The 19,663-nt window shown below is 38.7% G+C and overlaps 1 pseudogene; it reads left to right on the forward strand.

Annotated features, from left to right (window-relative positions):
- The first annotated feature begins 1,232 nt into the window (after positions 1 to 1,232).
- LOC124503914 (lethal(2) giant larvae protein homolog 1-like) lies at positions 1,233 to 9,249 on the forward strand (annotated as a pseudogene).
- The last annotated feature ends 10,414 nt before the right edge of the window (positions 9,250 to 19,663 follow it).

The following is a 19,663-nucleotide window of genomic DNA, read 5'->3' on the forward strand; positions in this document are numbered from 1 at the left end:
TGATACAACCTATTTTGTCTCAGTGATATTTTAATTCCTAAATCCTCTGTTTTCTACAACATGTTGAGCATCAGAATTCTTTTCAACGTTTATTTATTTTTGGGACAGAGAGAGACAGAGCATGAACGGGGGAGGGGCAGAGAGAGAGGGAGACACAGAATCGGAAACAGGCTCCAGGCTCTGAGCCATCAGCCCAGAGACCGACGCGGGGCTCGAACTCACGGACCGCGAGATGGTGACCTGGCTGAAGTCGGACGCTTAACCGACTGCGCCACCCAGGCGCCCCGAGCATCAGAATTCTTGTCTCTATTTAATATCTACATCAAATATTCTCTGCCTCCTCATTATTCAAAGCAGAAATAAAGGAAGCTTAGGACTTCCCTTCTTTCTTAAGTCAACATTAATAGATATCCCCAACTAGTTTCTCAACAAACTCAACTCTTCCTCTGCTGAAGAAAGAAGAGAAGCTCCTGAATGTCAAATTAGCCATTAAAGTAGAGACACAGAAGACAGAAAGTAATGTTTGCAGAAATAAATATCAGAACCAAATTGGATGGTAGGAGGATGAAAAATAATGGTAAACAATGAACTATAGATCATTGAAGCAGCGAATATGAGAAAAGGGAAGAAGCTTAGGGCAAATGATGGCACAAGGACAGCAGGCACCTTGTAAGAGGAACAAGGAAACATAATACTAACAGGAAACATTAAAAACTCTGACAAAGAGAAGCAAACTCCTAACAGAAACCCATGAAACACTAATAGAGAATCAGAATTATTCTCTAAATTTTAAATAAGTTTTCCATCTATTCTGTCTCTATTGTGTTCTAATTCCTTAACACTAATCCAAGTGGATAGGGGTCATAGGCTTGCAAGTTCCCATTTATACATATAATTGGTCTGCACCTAAACCATTCTTTTCTTCCCAAATATCAGGATATTTTGAACAAAATAAAAACCCATAATCAACATCTTGATAACTGAAAGTCTGCTAAAGCCATTCATGTTTATCATAAAACTGTTTGAGCTTCACAATGGGTAAGCTACAGATGACTTCATGCTCCAGATTTCAACACAAGTGCATCAATCTCCCATTATCACGTATACCCTCTGCTTCCAAACACAGAGCAAGAGCCCACCCACTTGACAGTGGTCATCCACTCCGGCCAGCACTTACATTTCAGGTGGTGAGAGAGATACCGTGGTTAGGGACTGCCAGTACAAAAAGGAAGATGCCAGAGTTACAGAGAGTAGCCAGTTCACCAGATACAACAGAAACACCACCGGTACCTTTCAAGAATTAAGGAAACACCACCTGAGGAGGACTCATTCAATCAATCATTCATTCAGTAAATGAATCATTTGTTTATTCGTTCATTCAGTAAATATTCATCAAACATCTACCCACCATGTTCCTGGTACTATACAATCCTACAGCCTTGAGTCTTAACATTGTAATATCACACAGGTATTGATGAAAATAACCCAGTTCACAACAGTACCGATTATAAAACCTGAATTACCACTTTTTCCCACATTCTGGTTATGCCTGGCCTTCCATGTGGGTTGTGTTCATAACTATTTGATACACTTGAGTAATTTCAGATAGATCCCCTGCTCATACAGAAGTACTTCATTAATGGTCAAGTTACAACATAAGCTTTCATGAAACACTGTTCTCTTAAAAATATTCCCTGGAAATATTTCACCTTAATATGAATGAAACAACCCCTCTACCGGAGGAAAGAAAGGCTAGCATGAAAACATTGGAATACTGGGATACATAGAGTAAGGCACTGAGAAGGGCAGAGGGACGCACAGCAAACCAGGCATGGCACCCCCATTTCATGAGGGAGTCCAGGGCTATCTTCACTTCGGCTCCAGGATGCGTAAATTAAAATAATTCAGTTCAGAGTGAGTTGGTTATACATATTATTTGCCTTGCCCAAGTTGCAAAGTGAGATTTGCCATAATTTCATTCTGTAATTTGACATCTAACCCTTTCAATTCATGATTTTATAGATTTCAACCAAAACGAATAATCTTTCCTTTTGTTTTTTGTTTCCAGACACCTCTAACTGTATTACCAAAATACAGGGCCAGATTATGCACTATCTAGATTTACTATTATTTTTTAGGTACTTTAACCAGAAATACATATGATATTATATACAGATTAGAGTTCATTTGTACATATATATATCACATATTTGCACTATATATTAAGATCGCTATTCGTATATACACCCACAGCATGTTTTCCTCCTAAAATTAACTTAAAGCGATTGTAAGAGTTTGGTCAACATCATTATTCTATGTGTTAAAATAAACACGTAACTGATGTACTTTCTATCCATAATAACTCAACTCTGAGCACAATTTGTGGCAGATTTTGGGTAATAAGCTTAAAAATAACAAATACTTAGCAAACACCTGACTACAGTAATTATTTGATGTAAATTAAGAATTAGCACTTTAGCCAGGGTTTTTTTCCCCCGAAAATAAGCTTGTTTGTAACTGTTAGAAGTTGATCAAATAACTGTTTTTTTAAAAATGACCATTTCTTTGCAAGGCCCATGTAAAATCAAAACAAAACAAATCTCACATTTATCACTTGAAGCCAAAATTTGTGAACTTTCCTTTGAGTTGTGTAGATTTAGAAAGGATCACACCATAACTGAGCATTTTCTGAGAAAAATTATCTAACCAGCCCCAACTGTTCCCTTTTGTCATCTCGGAATCAGAGCTGGTGATTTCTAATAACAGGGAAAAGTGGGTGATGGCCCCCGGAGTTGCTATTGAGAGTAATTCCTGCAGTATTCTTAGGTGTGCCCTCGTTTTTCCAGAGGGGACAGTGGCTCCCGAACCAGATTTTGTATGCGTGTGGTTCCTTCCAGTTTATACCACAGCATGTTTGACTTCTCTACGGGGCTGTCCTTAGCCACCGCGACCTCGGTTCCTGCAGGTGACAGTATGGCTTTCTGCTGATTTATTAAAAATCTCCCATGTTATGGCTCCCGTGTACTCTCTGGAGTGTGATCATGTGACCAGTATAATCACAATCTGTCTCCCTGCTAACATTTCTCTACTTTGGTTATTTGTTTGATAAAGTGAGGAGCTTCCCTTTTGTTGCCCTTCATCAGAGCTTAATGTCTTTACTTTGGGATCAATATACTTTATGAATAATTTTATTTCCTTCTATTTTTATGGTCTTTTCTCCTCATTATCATACTGAGTTTATTAGCTGGTGCTGTCAGTATCTCTACCCTGTCATATGTTCCTGAGGTACAGTAAATATCACTTGTGTTGTAATTAATATGCACGCCCTGTGCAGTAATTAAAGTACAGACCCCTTCAACCAGCTGAGCTTCCTACACTAATTCCACCTTATCTTCATAATGAACTTATTGTAATCTGAAACTACTACTGAATATTGTTCAGTAAGGCTAGAAGAATGAAATCTAACGAGATGCAATAATATTTGTGAACATGTTAATATAAAAAATGAATTTAATTAGTCTAAATCTAATTAAATTTCCCATACAATTAAAAGCCTCCCCTTCCTTCCATTTTTTAAAATCTAACAAATGCCACATTATTGCCCTTTCAGTTCTTTCTACAAAGCAGCAGACTGGACAAATGCCTTTTTTTCCCCTACAAGATATACACAGCAAAGCCAATAGGAACCAGAAACTGGAGAGTGACCTAGTAGGGAAACAGCTGAGTTCCTTTGAGGAACTACTATCTGAAACAGAAGAACTGCAAGATTTGGACAAATCAAAAATCTGACCTTTCTTTTAAAAAAAAGAAAACTCAGGAAGAAGTTATCAAATTTATCAAACAATCTGTGAATCAAAAAATATGTTTTAAAAATGTCTAATACCTTATGTACATTGCAAATTACACCAAGGCACTGTTCCTGTCCCCAGGGGGCTTATATTTTAATGGGAGAAAACATATTTCAATTCTTCAGATATTTATTGGGCACTTTCTGGAAAAATACAAACAATGGATGTCACAGAATTTCTAAGCAGGATACAAAAGGAAAAGTCTAGCACTAAACTCACACCTTGATAGACAGGGGAGAGAACATTTGGGGCAGGACACTAGCTGTTGCTGTACATATTCAGTTTTGCTAGAGAAAAAAGTCTGTGTAAGTTAGGAAAAAATAGACACAAAAGACTAAATCAAGATACATAATTGGCACAAAGGAGGAACATGGTGAGGAACCGCATGCACATTTAATATTACATTTACATTGTCAGGAAACATTTCAACGAGGAAAGCGGGTGCTTAGAGTGTAGAGCCATACTAGGCAGACGCTGGCAAACAAGCCCTCAAACTGGGTGAAAGGTCAGGCATGACCACAACAGTGCCAACAAATGGGATTCGTTCAAGTTGGAAAGATGCTACCAATAAGGCAGAGCCCTGCTTTTTTAATTATTCACAGTAATGCCTCGGATCTTGGAAGGAAAGAAATCATTTCCAAGATTGTATATTACACTAAATTAGCACGGAGCACAGAACTGAATACCGGTACAACACACACACATAGAAATACATCATCTGGAGAATTAAGAAGTGGTTTTGTGGTCAAAACACCTGTCAGTGAGGGCGTTACATTTACTCCTACCATTGTTTCCTTTAAAACTATCCCTGCTGATGAGAGATTTATAAGACACGTTACCTAATGATCACTTGCAAGGAAGTAACCAAGTTATGTCATCCTTACAGAAGTGGAATCTAAACTCCACTACCACCTGGCACCTGTTCTGGCATTCTCAGGGCTCCCCAAGAAAATCAACATCTACTCTTCCGCTGGACTGGATACGAACTTAATTGGGAAAGAATAAAGAAGCATTTAGAGCAGCATCCATGCAATAGTCACTGTAAAATTATCAGCGGACTTGCTTTTTGATATGAGATGTCCTTTGGCAACACTGCCTAACCCCATGCCCCAACTACCACTGCTAACACCACACAAGATTCTGCCAATGCCCTGCTCCCTATTTGGTCCTGAGCCTCTAGTTTGAATTTGCATTTTTTTTCCCTTAATGCATTAAGTATACAGAAGTTTGAAAACCTAGAATCATGTCAGGCCATTCCCTAATGTAATAAAATCAAGAAAATTTAAATTGCATGTAAATTACACCAGTCAGAAGGCAAGGAGTTCTAAGCAGAAACCTTATAGTCTAGGAAGTTGTCCTAAAAAGCAAACTTCTGAGAACTCTTTGCAACAAAGAGCTTCAGTGATGAAAACAAATAATATGTTGAGATGTATTGCTAAAGCTATGCATTGCAAATCAAAGGAACTAAAATAAAGTCAGGCATTCTCTAGAAGAGTGCTCACTATATTTTAAGGAAGATTTAAATGTACTTCAAAAGGGCAGCATGGAGAAAATGGAATGATACTGATACCAAAAATAAATTACAAAGAAAATCTGGGCTGTTTTGCTGTTAAAAAATAAAAGTTAAAACATGTTGACATCTACCTGATCGCAAATATGTTAACAGTGATCCTGACTATCAGAGGAAACCTATGCCTATACAGAAGGAAATCTGATAGGAATGAACGGAGATCCTAGAAGATACACTTAAAATTCCTAATTGAGAAAGTTTGGGTTATACCACCGAAAATCACTGAATCCAGAATATCAACCCATTTTTACAGAAGTCAAGACATGTGTGTACTAGTGGGTGTACATGTGTCTGTGTCTGTATTGGGATATATGAGAAAACAAAAATTGGAGCTCAGAAAATTAAATAATGTAAAATTTCCTTCAGTATGCTCTTCCGACATATTAACTGGAAATATAATCATTTATCTTAATTTACATTTGTTGATCTCTAAGCTTTGTGTTCAGTTCACTGTAGGACTTTAACCTAAAGCTGAACAATAGTCTCAAAGGGCAGGAAAAGTTCTAAAAATAAGCAAGTGTTGTTCATAAGTCTGTCTGCATCATTTCTGAAAATTGTTCATGTGAACGATGGGCTTGGCTTTGGAGGAAATATTTTGTGACTCATGATTTATTTTGCCTACTCAGCATAGTTTGGGAGCAATGCTAATGTTTATGAATTATCACACTAACTTGGAAATTATAGTGTAGTATTTGTAATTCATTGGGAACTTTCTTAGAAAGCAGATGTACTTATGTTTGCTCATTGGTGAGGTTAGTGACAGTCTAGGAACCAAAGTAGACGACAAATGTCAACTCTATGCAGAATTTTTGCACCTGTGATGTATGTGTGTGTGAGTGTGTGCGCGCGCGAACGCACGCGTGTGTGTGTGGGGGGGGGGGTCAATTTCAAACTTCCATTTGGTGATACACTCTCGATTCTGTAACAGCTTGCAGGCAAGCTGTGTTCATAAGGGAAATGTCATTAGGAAAGGTTTCATCATGAGCCTCCTGGTATCTTCTCTAGCTCTTCTCGTCAGTTTGTGTATATACTAGACCATCAACCCCTTAACATTACACAGTTGAGACAAAAAATAAAACATGATCACTTAATGATAAATGAGGTGGGAAACAGAACATCCTAGGATGCTTACCTGAAAAACTTCCTTAAAGGGAACCATTGATGATGAAGAGAAAGTTTAAAAACTGGGAATGCTAAGCTATTATCATTCTGTGTTTGTAGTGTGCGTGTGTGTGTATTTTTGCATTTAGTATATCACATATATTCTTTACTAATTTAATACTGCTGACATTGGTATAAAACACAAATAGCAACATTTCTCCCTCCATTCTTTCCAAATTTACTGAGGAGACTTTGCTAATGTACTTAAAACCTTTTAATGTACTAAATGTTGGAATTGTCATAATTTTCTTCTGTAGTTATCACTTCCCTTCAGTCATAAAAGCCCTAACTGTATTGTAAGATGTAAAAGCAAAACCAAAAACTCCAATATGCCCTCCTTTTTTCTCCCCCTGGCTTAACTGAATGGGATTTGAAAATTAAATCTCACTGGTTTCCAAAACTCTACTCTCAAATTAACACAGAAGTGATTGAAGGCATTTTAAGGTACACCTGGTCAACCATTATTTTAATGAGAAAATGACTTAGAAATTGGTAGATATAAAGTATTGTTAGTTATGAACTAAGCCATGTCTCATAGTACAAATAGTTCAGATAGATTCCATCTTGAATACTCTGATTACTCCACCTTTCCTGTACCTGGCTTCTCTTTCAAATAAAGACTAACGGCCAACTGTGGCAACTTAATCATGTATTGAGAAATGGTATAGTTAAAATCTAGAAAAATTATCCTCCTGTAAGCACTCAGCATTAAGACAGAGATTACCCGTTGGCTATTACCTGCTTGGCCCATGTCGCCAATGTCCCCGCCAAACTGTGGGCCCGCATCCTGAGCTCTGGTGGGCTGCCACGCCCGCAGCCGGCCTCCAGCGCCATTCAGCTGGCCCATCACCAGGGGTCAGAACCTGGCCCAGGAGCCATCACGGTGAGGTCTCTGCTGCCGACCTGCAGTGAGGACGGCAATGTGTTGTTCTGGGACGTCTCCAGCCATGGTGCTGTGGCTGCTCTACAAGCTAAGCACAACTGGCCTCTTCCAGACAGATCGCAAGCATGCCAACAGTGTGGCCCGTTGGCCCAGCATACACACCAACAGGCTTCACAAGACGACGGGCCACCATTCTGCAAGATGGGCTTCTTAGACATCCACAGTCACTATCCCAACTGGGCGCGGAAAAAGTGGCACCCTACAAGTACACAGCCCAGATGGTGGTGGTGGGCACTGCAGGCTAGGTACTGATGCTGGAACTAACGATGTGCCGTTGGAACAGGTGGTCAGCATGGCCAACATGGACCTCCTCTGAGACCACCAGGGCTTCACATGGAAGGGCTACGAGGGGCTGAGCTCTCACCCTCCCGTTTCTGGTCCCATGTGCTGGTTCAGTGCCTGCCTCCAGTTGCCGTCACGTCCGTCATGCTCCACCTGGGAGCCATGTAGCCTTTGGCACCAGTCATGGCTATGGTCTCTTCAACCTCCAGTGCAAGAGCCCTGTGCTGGCCACGCGCACCCTTCACCCCAAAAAAGCTCCAGGCCATGAAGGGGCTGTGCTCCCAAGTGAAACAGCGCCAGTCTTTCCTGCGCTTCCATGAATCCAAAAGAGCTGCGTCTCAGGCGAGAAACGGCAGCTACTGCTAATAGCAAGTTGCAGGAGGCCCACACGCAGAACAGGCCTGCCCCCAGGACTTGGTGATGACGCCGCTGCAGTCCCCATCAAGCCCTGCAGGCTGACCACTCCCTCTCCGGCACCATGCGCTGCCTCTACTTCACTTACACGTTCCTTGGATATGCAGCCCACCACCGACCTCCGCGTGGCACAGATTTCCGGCTCCATGTTTGCCTGCGCAATGCGGGTGCGCGCTGCGAGGACCGCCAGAGAGGTGGGAGGAGGAGGGAAGGAGGTGCAACTAACGCATACGCTGGTGGTGGCTTCGCTGTGCCTGACATGCGCGATCGATCGCGCACAGCCTGCGCCCTGAGTGGCCTAGCGGGATTCCGCGCAGGCACCTGACTTGAAGGGGGATCACGCCCCACACACTGCACGTGCGGAGCAGTTCAGGGTGTTCACAATGCCGACGGTGAGTGCCAAGATCAAGTTCAAACTGATGACAAGGCTGTCTCCTGCACAAAATGGCACTGGCTTTGTTTGCCAGTGTGGCCTATAAGGACTGTGCTAAGACCTGCCTGGCCTGCCTTACCAACCTAAGTAACATCTAGTTCTTCTCTATGCATGGCCTGTGACCCCAGAACCACTATTCCTGCATCCGGAAGGAGAACATAAGTGTCATCTCCTCCTGTGTGTTCACATGCAAGAGTCAGGGCTTTTACCTGATGTTCCCAGTTGGAATTTGAAAGCTTCTCCTTAAGTGCTCAGAACATCCCAGAGCTGCTCAGCTCTCTGGACATTAGCAAGGGGCCCAATGCAGCCCATGCCAGCTACAGGTTCCCAGACTCACCCAAGCTGAGCCAGGCTAAAGGGACCCAGAGCATCATGCTGGCCCCATGAAGCTGTGATGGGAGTCCTGGTACTGTCTGCAGAGAGGGAGCTGACACCCCAGAAACATCAGAGGCCATACTCTTGTGCATGTCCATGAACTCCGCCACCACACTGTGCCTACGCCACACTGGACACAACAGGAGATGACTTCAGGGTGTGGACTCAGGACTGCCCAAAGCCTCTGGGGCAGATTCAGACTGACCCCTTTTACAGGCAGTGAGTACCCTGGAGGCCCGGTGCCACGGGGAGAGGAAAGCTGGGGCTGGCAGCCCATGCCACCTCCTACTCTACACATGCTTCTTCCCACCTCCCTTTGCAAAGAATATTTCTCTAATGCCTGTGCTAGGCAGGACAGTCATTTCTGAAACTATTTTGATGCTTGCTCCTGAGCCAGCTCCCTCCCACACACAGCCTGTGCATGAATGCACCCTTGTGTGTACATATATGTGACTGGGAGTGCCGCAGGGCATGCAGGTCCAGAATCCCGTAGGGGGTGGGGGCAGAGCACCAAGATGGGTTTCCCTATAGATTGTACCTTGGTTTTTTTTTTCTTCTTATTTTGTTAAAATTAGAGTTTTAATGTTAAAAATACAGCTTTTTTGATATTGAAAATGAAAGCATAGGGGCGCCTGGGTGGTTGAATTGGTAAAGCATCGGCTTCAGCTCAGGTCATGACCTCGTGGTTTGTGAGTTTGAGCCCTGTGTCAGGTTCTGTGCTGACAGCTCAGAGCCTGGAGCCTGCTCTGGAGTCTGCTTCTCCCTCTCTCTGCCCCTCCCCCACTCATGCTGTTTGTTTCTCTGTCTCTCTCTCTCAAAAATAAATATTAAAAAAATGGGGTTAGAAAAATGAAAGCATGTAATGACTCTTAAAGGGGAAAAGAAAGCAAGAGAGTACCAGTAGAATGAACCAGAACAAATGCATATTTTAATTATGATTTTCTACTTTCTGTGATTCTCTGTACCCAGCATTGTTACCCAGAATGTTGTTGCAGCCATGGGAAAGGAATCAGATACTTATTTTTAGCTAAAACATTATGGAGTTTGTGCCTGAATTTCATAAGTGATAAGGTTACCCATGTGCCTTTGAGAAAATGCTGAGAAACTTTTCTGGGCCTCAGACAGAAAATATAAGTCATGAACTTCTTTAATGGCTGTGCCTTCCAAAGAGAACAAAGGGAAAGAGTTATTGAGGTAACTAAAACAAAGCAAGAAATACTGCAGAAAAAGAGAAAAATATTTTTCCCCAGGTCTGAATCTAGCAGCTCAGAACACATGAAGGAGATGAATGAACTGAAAAGGTATTTGCAGCTGAAGAGATAGATGCTGAGCTATTATTTCTCGTGATGCTATGAGATATTTATAACAACAAAAAAAACCTCTCGAAAATAAAATGAGCACCCAATTTCTCAGCAACAAACTACCTTCAGATTCCACTAGCGATATTATAACTTAAACACTAGTTCATGTTTAAATATTTTAATAATGACTTGAATAAAAATTTGTGTTTTCTGTATCAGCTGTGTCTACATTCAGATGCTATTTTCAGAATATTTCCCTTAATAGGCTTCTTTTCCCATATTTATCATAATAAGGATAAACTTGGGGCAAAATATTTTCTTTTCAGACTGCTTCCTTATCCTAGAACTCTAACAAAATCCTAATATATAAAAACTTTTAAGTTTTAAGTGTGCTGCTTAATTTTTAAAATAAAAATATTAAAAGTATTTTTTAAGTAGTCAAATTTTTTTGTAATCCAAAGAGCATCATGGAGTCTACTTTGAAAACGTACTCTCCTATCTTCCTAATTTAAAAAATAATACTATACATATAGTGCTTGACATCTCCCTTTGTGAGGTGTAGGTTCCAGAAATCAGAGGACATTACTGAAACATCTGTTAGTTCACATTTTCCACTAAATGGCTTTCATGGTCACATGATCAAAAGAAATTACCACCATGCTTTCAGTCACTAGAGGTATTACTGTTTATACTACTAGCTCTCAGTGCTTCTACTCTCTGTTGGGATAGGTACATACAAGTGAAAGAGGTGAATTATGCCACTCTGATGCACCAAGTGGTATTGTATTGGCCTGAAATATTTCTTGTATGTCACAAAGCTCTTGGAATCAAGAGATTCTTTGCATCTGAACTAAAACAAAACCCTTTTAGTTGTAACCCTCATGCAACACTTTGCTAATCAAATCTGAGATGTATTCTTTTTAAATAAGACTTTGTCTTCTATGCCATATCAAAGCAACTTGTTGACAAGTGAAAAGTAAATTATACATGTGGTAAGTTTTATCTTGGTTTGCTTTCAGGGATTGCTTGTGTGTGTGTGTGTGTGTGTGTGTGTGCGCGCGCGCATGTGTGTGTGTGTGTGTGTGTGTGTGTGTGTTTGTTTTTCTTTGTTTCAGTTTGTTTGCTTTGTTGTTGTTGTTCTATGATGCCAAACAGTTGATTTCATAGATTAATTTTTGGTCGTGATAGTGACTTAATTAGACAGGTTGTTTCATTTGCCGATGTTTTGCACATAATCTTATAGACATAGCCTAAATGAGGGCTTTACACATTAAAGGATATAAATTCAGAAGAAACACTATATAAAACTGAGTAGAAATTGGATTCATAAATAATCTATACTGACTTCTGATTCCAAACACACTTCTAATTTTTTTTTCTTATTTTATGACATGTTCCTTACAAAAACAAAGGCAGAAAGGAAGGTTACATAAGAACATTACATTACATATCTTAAAATCTTACATTGAATTCACTACAGGGCTTTTATTTTTCATAGGTAGCCACAATACCTCCCTCCTGCATGCTTATCTTAAATGTAACTTTGACACTACTCCCAACAAGAGATGAGATCTGTGTACCCTCTCTTAAAAATGGACTGGCTTTGGACTGTTTTGGCTAACAGACTGTGGCGGATATGGCTAGGTTGCTAAAGGCCGTGAAGTTTCTGCTTTGTTAACTAAAATACTTGTTCTTAAAAGCTTGTTCAAAGCCCAGCTGCACAGAGGCTACTATGCTGTGAAGGAGCCCAAACCCACCAAAAGGAGACTGTGTGGAGGTCGTGAGAACACAAGAGAGAGAGATGTCTAGGAGCCCCCAGCTGCTGGAAACTCACTTTTCTAGCTCTGGTCACTGTATGACTGCAAACCCCAAGAGGGACCCTGGGCCACAACTACCCAGCCAAACCCCTTCTACATTCCCACCCGTAGAACCCATGAGAAATAAAACAACAGTTGTTTTAAACCATAAAGTTTAGAGATATTAATATATTTATAGATCATTTATTAAACAGATGTCTATTGAATGTCTACTCTGTGCTGGGCAATATCCCGAGTACTGAATCCTGCAAAGATTTTTGTGCCCCTAGAAGTTTAATTAGTCCCCTCATCCTCTGTGTTTCCATGGCTTTTTAGACAAGTAACATAGCACTTAACTTCTTTTGTCCATATTATGTAAGTCGTGTACATGGTTGATCATAAACCTGTCAGTTCAAGATCTGGGTCTCAGCAAATTTTGGTTCCCTCTGTTGTGTTCTGTAGTGCACACAAATGGTCAGTGATTGATATACGACACCTATCTGGATACGAAAATTCAATGCAAGGAAATGACATCATTTTCCTCCATGGTATAAATTAAAAGCTAATAAAGATTTTAATCCCTGACTTCTTTAAAATAGCTGAAATTTTCAACTAGAGCAAAAAGAAGTACGTTTTACAACATTTGAATATTAAGCTACTTATTGAAGCAGTCCAAAAAAAGAAAGCATTTTTCAAATATTCTTAGTCATTAGTAAATAAGCCTTATGTTATTAAAATAGAAATCCCTTAAACTAGTTTTGTTTCATTTGTCAAATAGTCTATTTACACTGCTCTAGATAATTTTGTTCACATTGTAGCTTAAAAACGGGCTTTGGATATGATGAAAAGCACATAGCGTCCCAGACCTCCTAGCTACGATCTTCCTTCCCACCACTAGTCTATGCTGTTGCACTAAGTACGGGATGCTCATTCAGTGTCCATAGGCATGTTGAAAGGATCACTTTTGTCTAAGATTTTTAGCTCAAATGGAAAAAAGTCAAATGACTGATTGTTTCCTCAAATTAGAAGCAAACAATTTAAAAACAATTCTGTTCACAAAAATAGTTTTTTTTAATTCATAAATTTAAGTGTTTAAACTTCTTCAATTTAGAAAAGAAATTTCAGGAAAAAAAATCTCTTTTGGGGAGAGGGGGATCTCCCTTTCTAATTTTGAATAGAGAAGCAATCCAATCCTCATAGTTATACATTCTTAAAACTTTCAGTTTTTGCTACTTTCTCCTGGTCCTCTACCCTAGTTTGATCTACGTTTAATGATCAAATGAGTTTCCAAATCCCATGAATCCTACTTCAGCACTGCTTTCCCTACCTAACCCATTTTCTCCCCTTTCTGTTAGTATACTTTAGAACCTTAATGTCTGGAAGTGGAATAACGGTGCAGGCAAACATTTATCAGGACTTAACTGTTTGAAGCCCTGTGCTAAGGGCTTCATATATGCTACCCTGTTTAAATCTCACATTAACATGATGAAATGGAATCTAAACTTATTCCTGTTTTACTGACGAGTAAACTATGGAGGACTTGAGAACTAAGTAATCCGTCCAAGGTCACAGTCCACAGTGGTGGAACCAGCATGCAAATTAGAGAGTTCAACCCAGAGCCCAGGGTTCTAATCTACTTCTCTAACTCACAGCTGGAAGGGACTTTAAAAATATAGCCCACTCCCCATCTGATGCTTCATTTTCCTTTGGCATTCATTCCTGCAAAGTTGTCTGCAGCCTATGTTGGGACATCTCCAGTAACCATCCTAATAGTTTCCTATCTTTCAATTCCAACTCAACTTCTGCTCTGTACCAGATTAATTGTTACCAAAAGCTTTTTGTCGTAATCTCCCCTCTCAACCTCTAAAGCTAGCAATTCATACTCTTCAACTCACAACTTGCATCCAGAATCCTTCTTCTACGGTTGTCCTCCTAAGGATAATATGCTATTTCCTCCATTCTAGAATATGCTCCTCACTCTCAACATACTCATATTCTTCTCATCTTTCAAGAATCTCTTAAAATTGACACAACTTTTGTCACACATTGTTTTACATGTCTGACAAAATTCAGAAATCAGCAGCTCTGACTTTGCTTATCCTCTTGACTAATCTATCAGCTATTTGATAATAGTCACAATTTTGTCTTAATGTTCCTCTAATGTCTTAACGCTATTGCACTAAGTATGGTGTTTTAATGTAAACTATCAAGAAACATTTGATGGATGCATACATTCATGCATGCATACATGGTTAGATGGATTAAAGCATTAAAAACAAAGCAAGTTCCATTGTTTCTACATAGATACAGTAATGCTTCAAAAACGTTTGAATTCAAATGACTGGCTCTTAGTAAACCCTTGAGAAGCCTTCACAGTACCATATTGTTGCTAATTCAACCAAGTGTTATCAAACTGTACTTAACAAGCTTTTAATTAATTGAACCAAATATTTGACCTGATTTAAGAATAGTTCTTCAGTGTTTTTGATAAAAACCATACTTGATTAAGTTTGTTGGTTAAACTCATTTGATTTGCTGTAAAACAAACATCCTATGAACATTAAAACCATCATCTGTTCAACATTTTATTATTTACAAATATAGAATACACAGCTATTATTATAAACTGAAATTCCAAGGCTAAACTGAAGGTCATCAAAGGTCATTCGTACACAAAGACCAAGAGGAAGAAAAGTGAGCATGACTCTTGTACTATAATTTGTGGTGATATGCATTTGTAAAGAAAAACAGGCAATAGAAATGGTTAGTATGCGTATATGTGTGTCTTTCTTTCTTCAAAAGAGAAACACATGACCCAAAATAGTACGGGATTTAAAAAAAAAGAAAAAGACTACTAGTTAATTCATGAATAAAAAAAAAAAAAAGATTAAGATTCCAAACTGAAATATTTGAGAAATAATTAGCCTTTGGTAAAATTCATTGTCAAGTGGAAATTCATTTTTAATCATGAAATATATTTTTCCTGTGCTATTTTAGCTTTGTTTTAATTTGCTATTTAGCAGTGCCCTGAAATATTAATAATTTGTTTAATAAATTCCTTCTAACTCTTAATAGATTTTTAATGAAGAAATTTATCTTAGAGATCTGTGTGAGAATTGATATAACATACTTGCTGAAAGTGTTAAATTATTGACCTCCTGAATAGTTTCATTTGAACGTCTATCTTTTGCTTGCCATCATCTGTGTTCAGATCTTCTTAGAAGCTTTGTGAAATTTTTAAAACACGAAAAGTTATTGATCCTATAAGCCATAAAAGCAAATATTCTAGAAATGAAAAGAAAAATGTTTTATCCACAGAGTCAATTCACAAAATTAAAACGGTTTTTTTTCCCAGATTATAGTGTCAAATCCCTTATAATTACCCTGATGAGTAAAATAAGCCCATAGTGCTTAAAACCTTGGGTTGAGGTAAAAGAAAACAGTCCCAGGGGGGTTCCATCATTGGTCTATTCCTTACAAATATGCACCTAGCATCAATTCCTACAGGGTTGCCTAAATGCCAGGGCTGTTACAACTCCAAATAAATCCCTTTCTCCATGCTGATTTTCAGCACACAGGAAGGTCAGTTCTGGAGTTTGACAGAGTCAAGGTGCATTCTATCAGAATTGCTGGGATGCTGACTCCCTTGTTTTCTTCTCTCCTGGATTATGACAATAAAACACAATGCTCAGCTTTGAAACTAGGTAAATTTGTAGAGAAAGGAAATTTATGGCACTTTCATACCCCAATCCACTCATGCCCCAGGGAGAAATTTATACAGGGATTATCCGTGTAGATTTTGGAGACAAAATGGTTACTGAAAAGCCTGTGGGCTTTGCAGTCAATCAGATCTGGATTTGATCTCTGGATCCTCTGTTTACTAATTATTTAACTTTTTATTATTGGCTTAACTTCTCTAAATCTGTGTCTTTATAGTCTTACCAACCATATAGGATTCAGAGGGCAGATTAAATGAGATAAAGCATTCATGACTTTAAGTGTTTGTTACCGAACCCCACACATAATAAATACCAGCAGCTTCAGTGGTGATGGTGGCTGTGGTGGTTAAATCCTCTGTCAGTTCCAAAGCCAATCCTCTTACATGGGCAAGAATGGAGGCTATGAATTAGACTCATGGGAAAATTCCCCAGTGGATGTCATCCTCTTATACCTCAAGAGCTTATTCAGCATTGAGATTAAAACTCAGATTTGGTTGTAAATCTGCCATGGCCCAGGAGCAGGAGGGGTGCAGACTCGCATTATTTCTCTGCCCCCACTGCCCAGTGAAAGCCAGTGAGAAATGGACAGTATAGGGGAATGACTGTCAGATTGGATCAGACAGACCTAGGTTTCTTTTTGTTTGTTTCGCACTTATTTTGTTTTGTAACATTTCCCAACAGAGAAACCATGGGAAATCGAGTTGAATTGCCTACATTTCAGTTTCTTCATCAGCAAAATATGAAAATAATGACCTATCCTTAATTCACAATGCTTACTTCATACTAAATATTATGCCATGGTAATATTAGTAACACAGCTTGGATTAAGATTCTCAGAGAACCTCTTGATCCTCTAAGATATGCTTTTTGTGGTCCTGTATTTCAGAGTTCCCTAAGCAAAGTTCCCAAGTTTCTTTGAGCAGTTGTTCTTAGAGATGCTCTGAGAAAAAGAATAATAAAGGGCTCCGTAGTCAAAATACATTTGGGGTATTTTAGGAACACTAAACCTTATATCCCTTTCTGGAAGAGTCCCTTTTAATACTGGCATGTTAAAAGCCTTGAGAAATTATTTGACAAAGAAACCTACACAACTCGATGATCCCTTGTGAGTGTTTTCCAAATTATTAAATATATAATAAAACCCCACAATATTGACTATATAGCCTCCTCCCCTTTCTTTTTCATAATATCCTTTGGGATGGGTGTTTAGCAGAACACACATTGGGAAACACCTATTTCCCTGTTGTCCTCAGATTAACTAGAATTTTCTACTAGATACAAAAGACGTGAATTGCCAGATGATATAGACATCACAGATGGAGCTGATACATTCTGATGGCTGCAGAAACCAGCTCTGACCAAGCCATGTCCATTGTCAGGGGTCCCTTGGCCACACAAAGTGAATTCACCTTGTAACTACTAAGTGGACTTGGACTTTTGTTCTCATCTTTTAAAGTTGCCCTGTCATACTGAAAAAAGTAAATACTCGGAATAGGGAAAGTGACACAAGCAAGACCCAGAGAAACTTGATGGAGGCATTAGCATAACTAATATGCATCACTGAGCATGGATATTTTGCACTGATAATCACATACACTTATGGATATGATTCGGGATTCTATGAACATTTAATTACAGACAAACTAGAACAAAATCTGAAAAACAAATCAGATCAAAATCTGATTACGGCAGGGAGGGTCAAGGGATGTTACTGTTAAACTTCTTAGCACCTAGCCAAGCAGCAAGCCTTGTCAATTGACCTATTACATATAATATACAGTACTACTCACTGGATGTACAGTGATTCCTAAGACATATACATGCTCTCCAAAAAGAGTGTCTGCACATAATAGACCCTTGCCAAATAATTGCTGAATATATGAACAGGGAGTTTTGCTAGGTCCTACAAAAGGCCTAGATTTATATTACAAAATGAAGATAAGATTATACCAGTATCACTTATGAATGTCTGGTATTAATTGACTTAAATGCACATCAAATAGTTTTGATAAAATTTTCAATAAGTCACTTTCTAATTTTCTAACTGTATACATAACTAAGGATGGCCTAGCAAAGGAGCTAGTTGAAGTTTTCCATGGGAAAAACACAGAAAATTGGTGTAGGTCTATAGGGAAAGCAAGCATGTAACTTACCTAAAGAAGTCAGACAACTGGGACCCTACTTAGAGTGAAAAGACATGTTCAACACGGAACCCAAAGTGTCTTAGGGAAATATATCTGCAAAAGAAGTCTCAATTACTGCCTGGAGTTCAGGTTAGAATTCATCAAAGGGATAGCAGGGACAGTTTACACAAGGAAGAATTTCTTCAACAAGAAAGAATGAAGTTTGAGGAGAGAGTGAAGTAATGAATCTGTTCAGGAAGGCGTGCAGGTGTAGGAGAGAAGAGCATCCCTTAAGTTCAGAGACAAAGCCCCATCTAGAACCACAGAACTCAGAGAATTGCGGAGGGCACATTTGATGTACGCCAAGTAATTTTGTATGAAGTGTTCCTTATTGTTCAGTTGGATATTTGTAACTTGACTGAAGAGCAGTGACTTTTGTTACCGTGGTATTTCATGGCAGCCAAGTAGCTTCTGGCATCTTGAAAAAATTCATGGGAAATAATTCAGGCACAGAAATTGCTTTGAATGAGGCTTGAAGGGGAAGCATTTACTGCCTATGGGACATTCTAAGATCATCATAAAGTGGCCAGAACACAAGGGATTTGGGTAGGGAGACCTGGAACTCAATCTTGGTCCTACCATTTATTTCCAATTACATGCTGTTAGGTAAGTCATTGAGCCTACTGAGTTTTAAAAACTCAACTGGTTGAAAATAGACTTTTTGTAGAGATTGTGTGAAGGTTAAATGATTTGTCTACAAGAGTGCTTAACTCATTGCCCCCCCATATAATATGCATTAAAACAGTTTTTCAAATATTGCTTTGTTCAAAGACTATCAGCAAATAATAGTATTTGCAAATAGTATATTTGCAATAGTATCAGCAAATAGTATTTGATAGAACTAGGCCAACATATCTATATCTTTGTTTTCCATTTTCAGTGAAAATTTATTCCTCTAAATTACAAGGAAATAAAGTTAAACAAATAAAGTTAAAGTTAAACAAAGAGCAGTTCGGTGGACTAAATAGATATCTCCTTGACTTTAAATGTTGCTGTCTCCTTTGATCATATTGTATTGCACCCAAGTATTTCTGAAAATTTAGATGCACTGTAACTTTACTGTGCCATCCAATGTTTTTGTCTATTCTGTATGTATTTATTCTGATGTTAGAATATTAGGATAAGGTATTTTCACTAGTTGTGCTTACTTTTTAAATTTTGTGATACTTCAGAGAGATACATAGAATGTTAACCCCAAACTGAATTTTTTTCACGCCAAACTGTAAAAGTATAAAGGACACTTTTATGTGATCTGGTCTCTAATAAGACCAAGGAATGCAAATCTTTATTTTCTCTTCTTACACATTTGTCTTAAAATATCATTTCTACATCATATTTCAGTTTAAATGAAAGTACTTTTTAATGGTGCCCAATAATATTTATATGTGAGTATGTAATAAAGCATTAGTTGAATAAGTCATGTTAAAATATAACCACAAAACCAGTTACTAGGTTTCCTATATAAAGGCCAACAAAAATAGTTGATATCAATTTACTTTCTCATTCTTAAGTCAGACACAAAATTCCTTAATTAAATATTTAGATCAATTTAATACATTAAAAAGAAAAAGTTCCAACTTTTGTATATTAAAAAAATCCATTTCATTGAGTATAAGTGTTTTGAAAATTCAAGAATCC

This window comes from Lynx rufus, unplaced genomic scaffold (assembly GCF_022079265.1).
Source record: "Lynx rufus isolate CCGP_SWC_20201006 ecotype Redwood Valley unplaced genomic scaffold, mLynRuf1.p SCAF_8, whole genome shotgun sequence".
Lineage (NCBI taxonomy): Eukaryota > Metazoa > Chordata > Mammalia > Carnivora > Felidae > Lynx > Lynx rufus.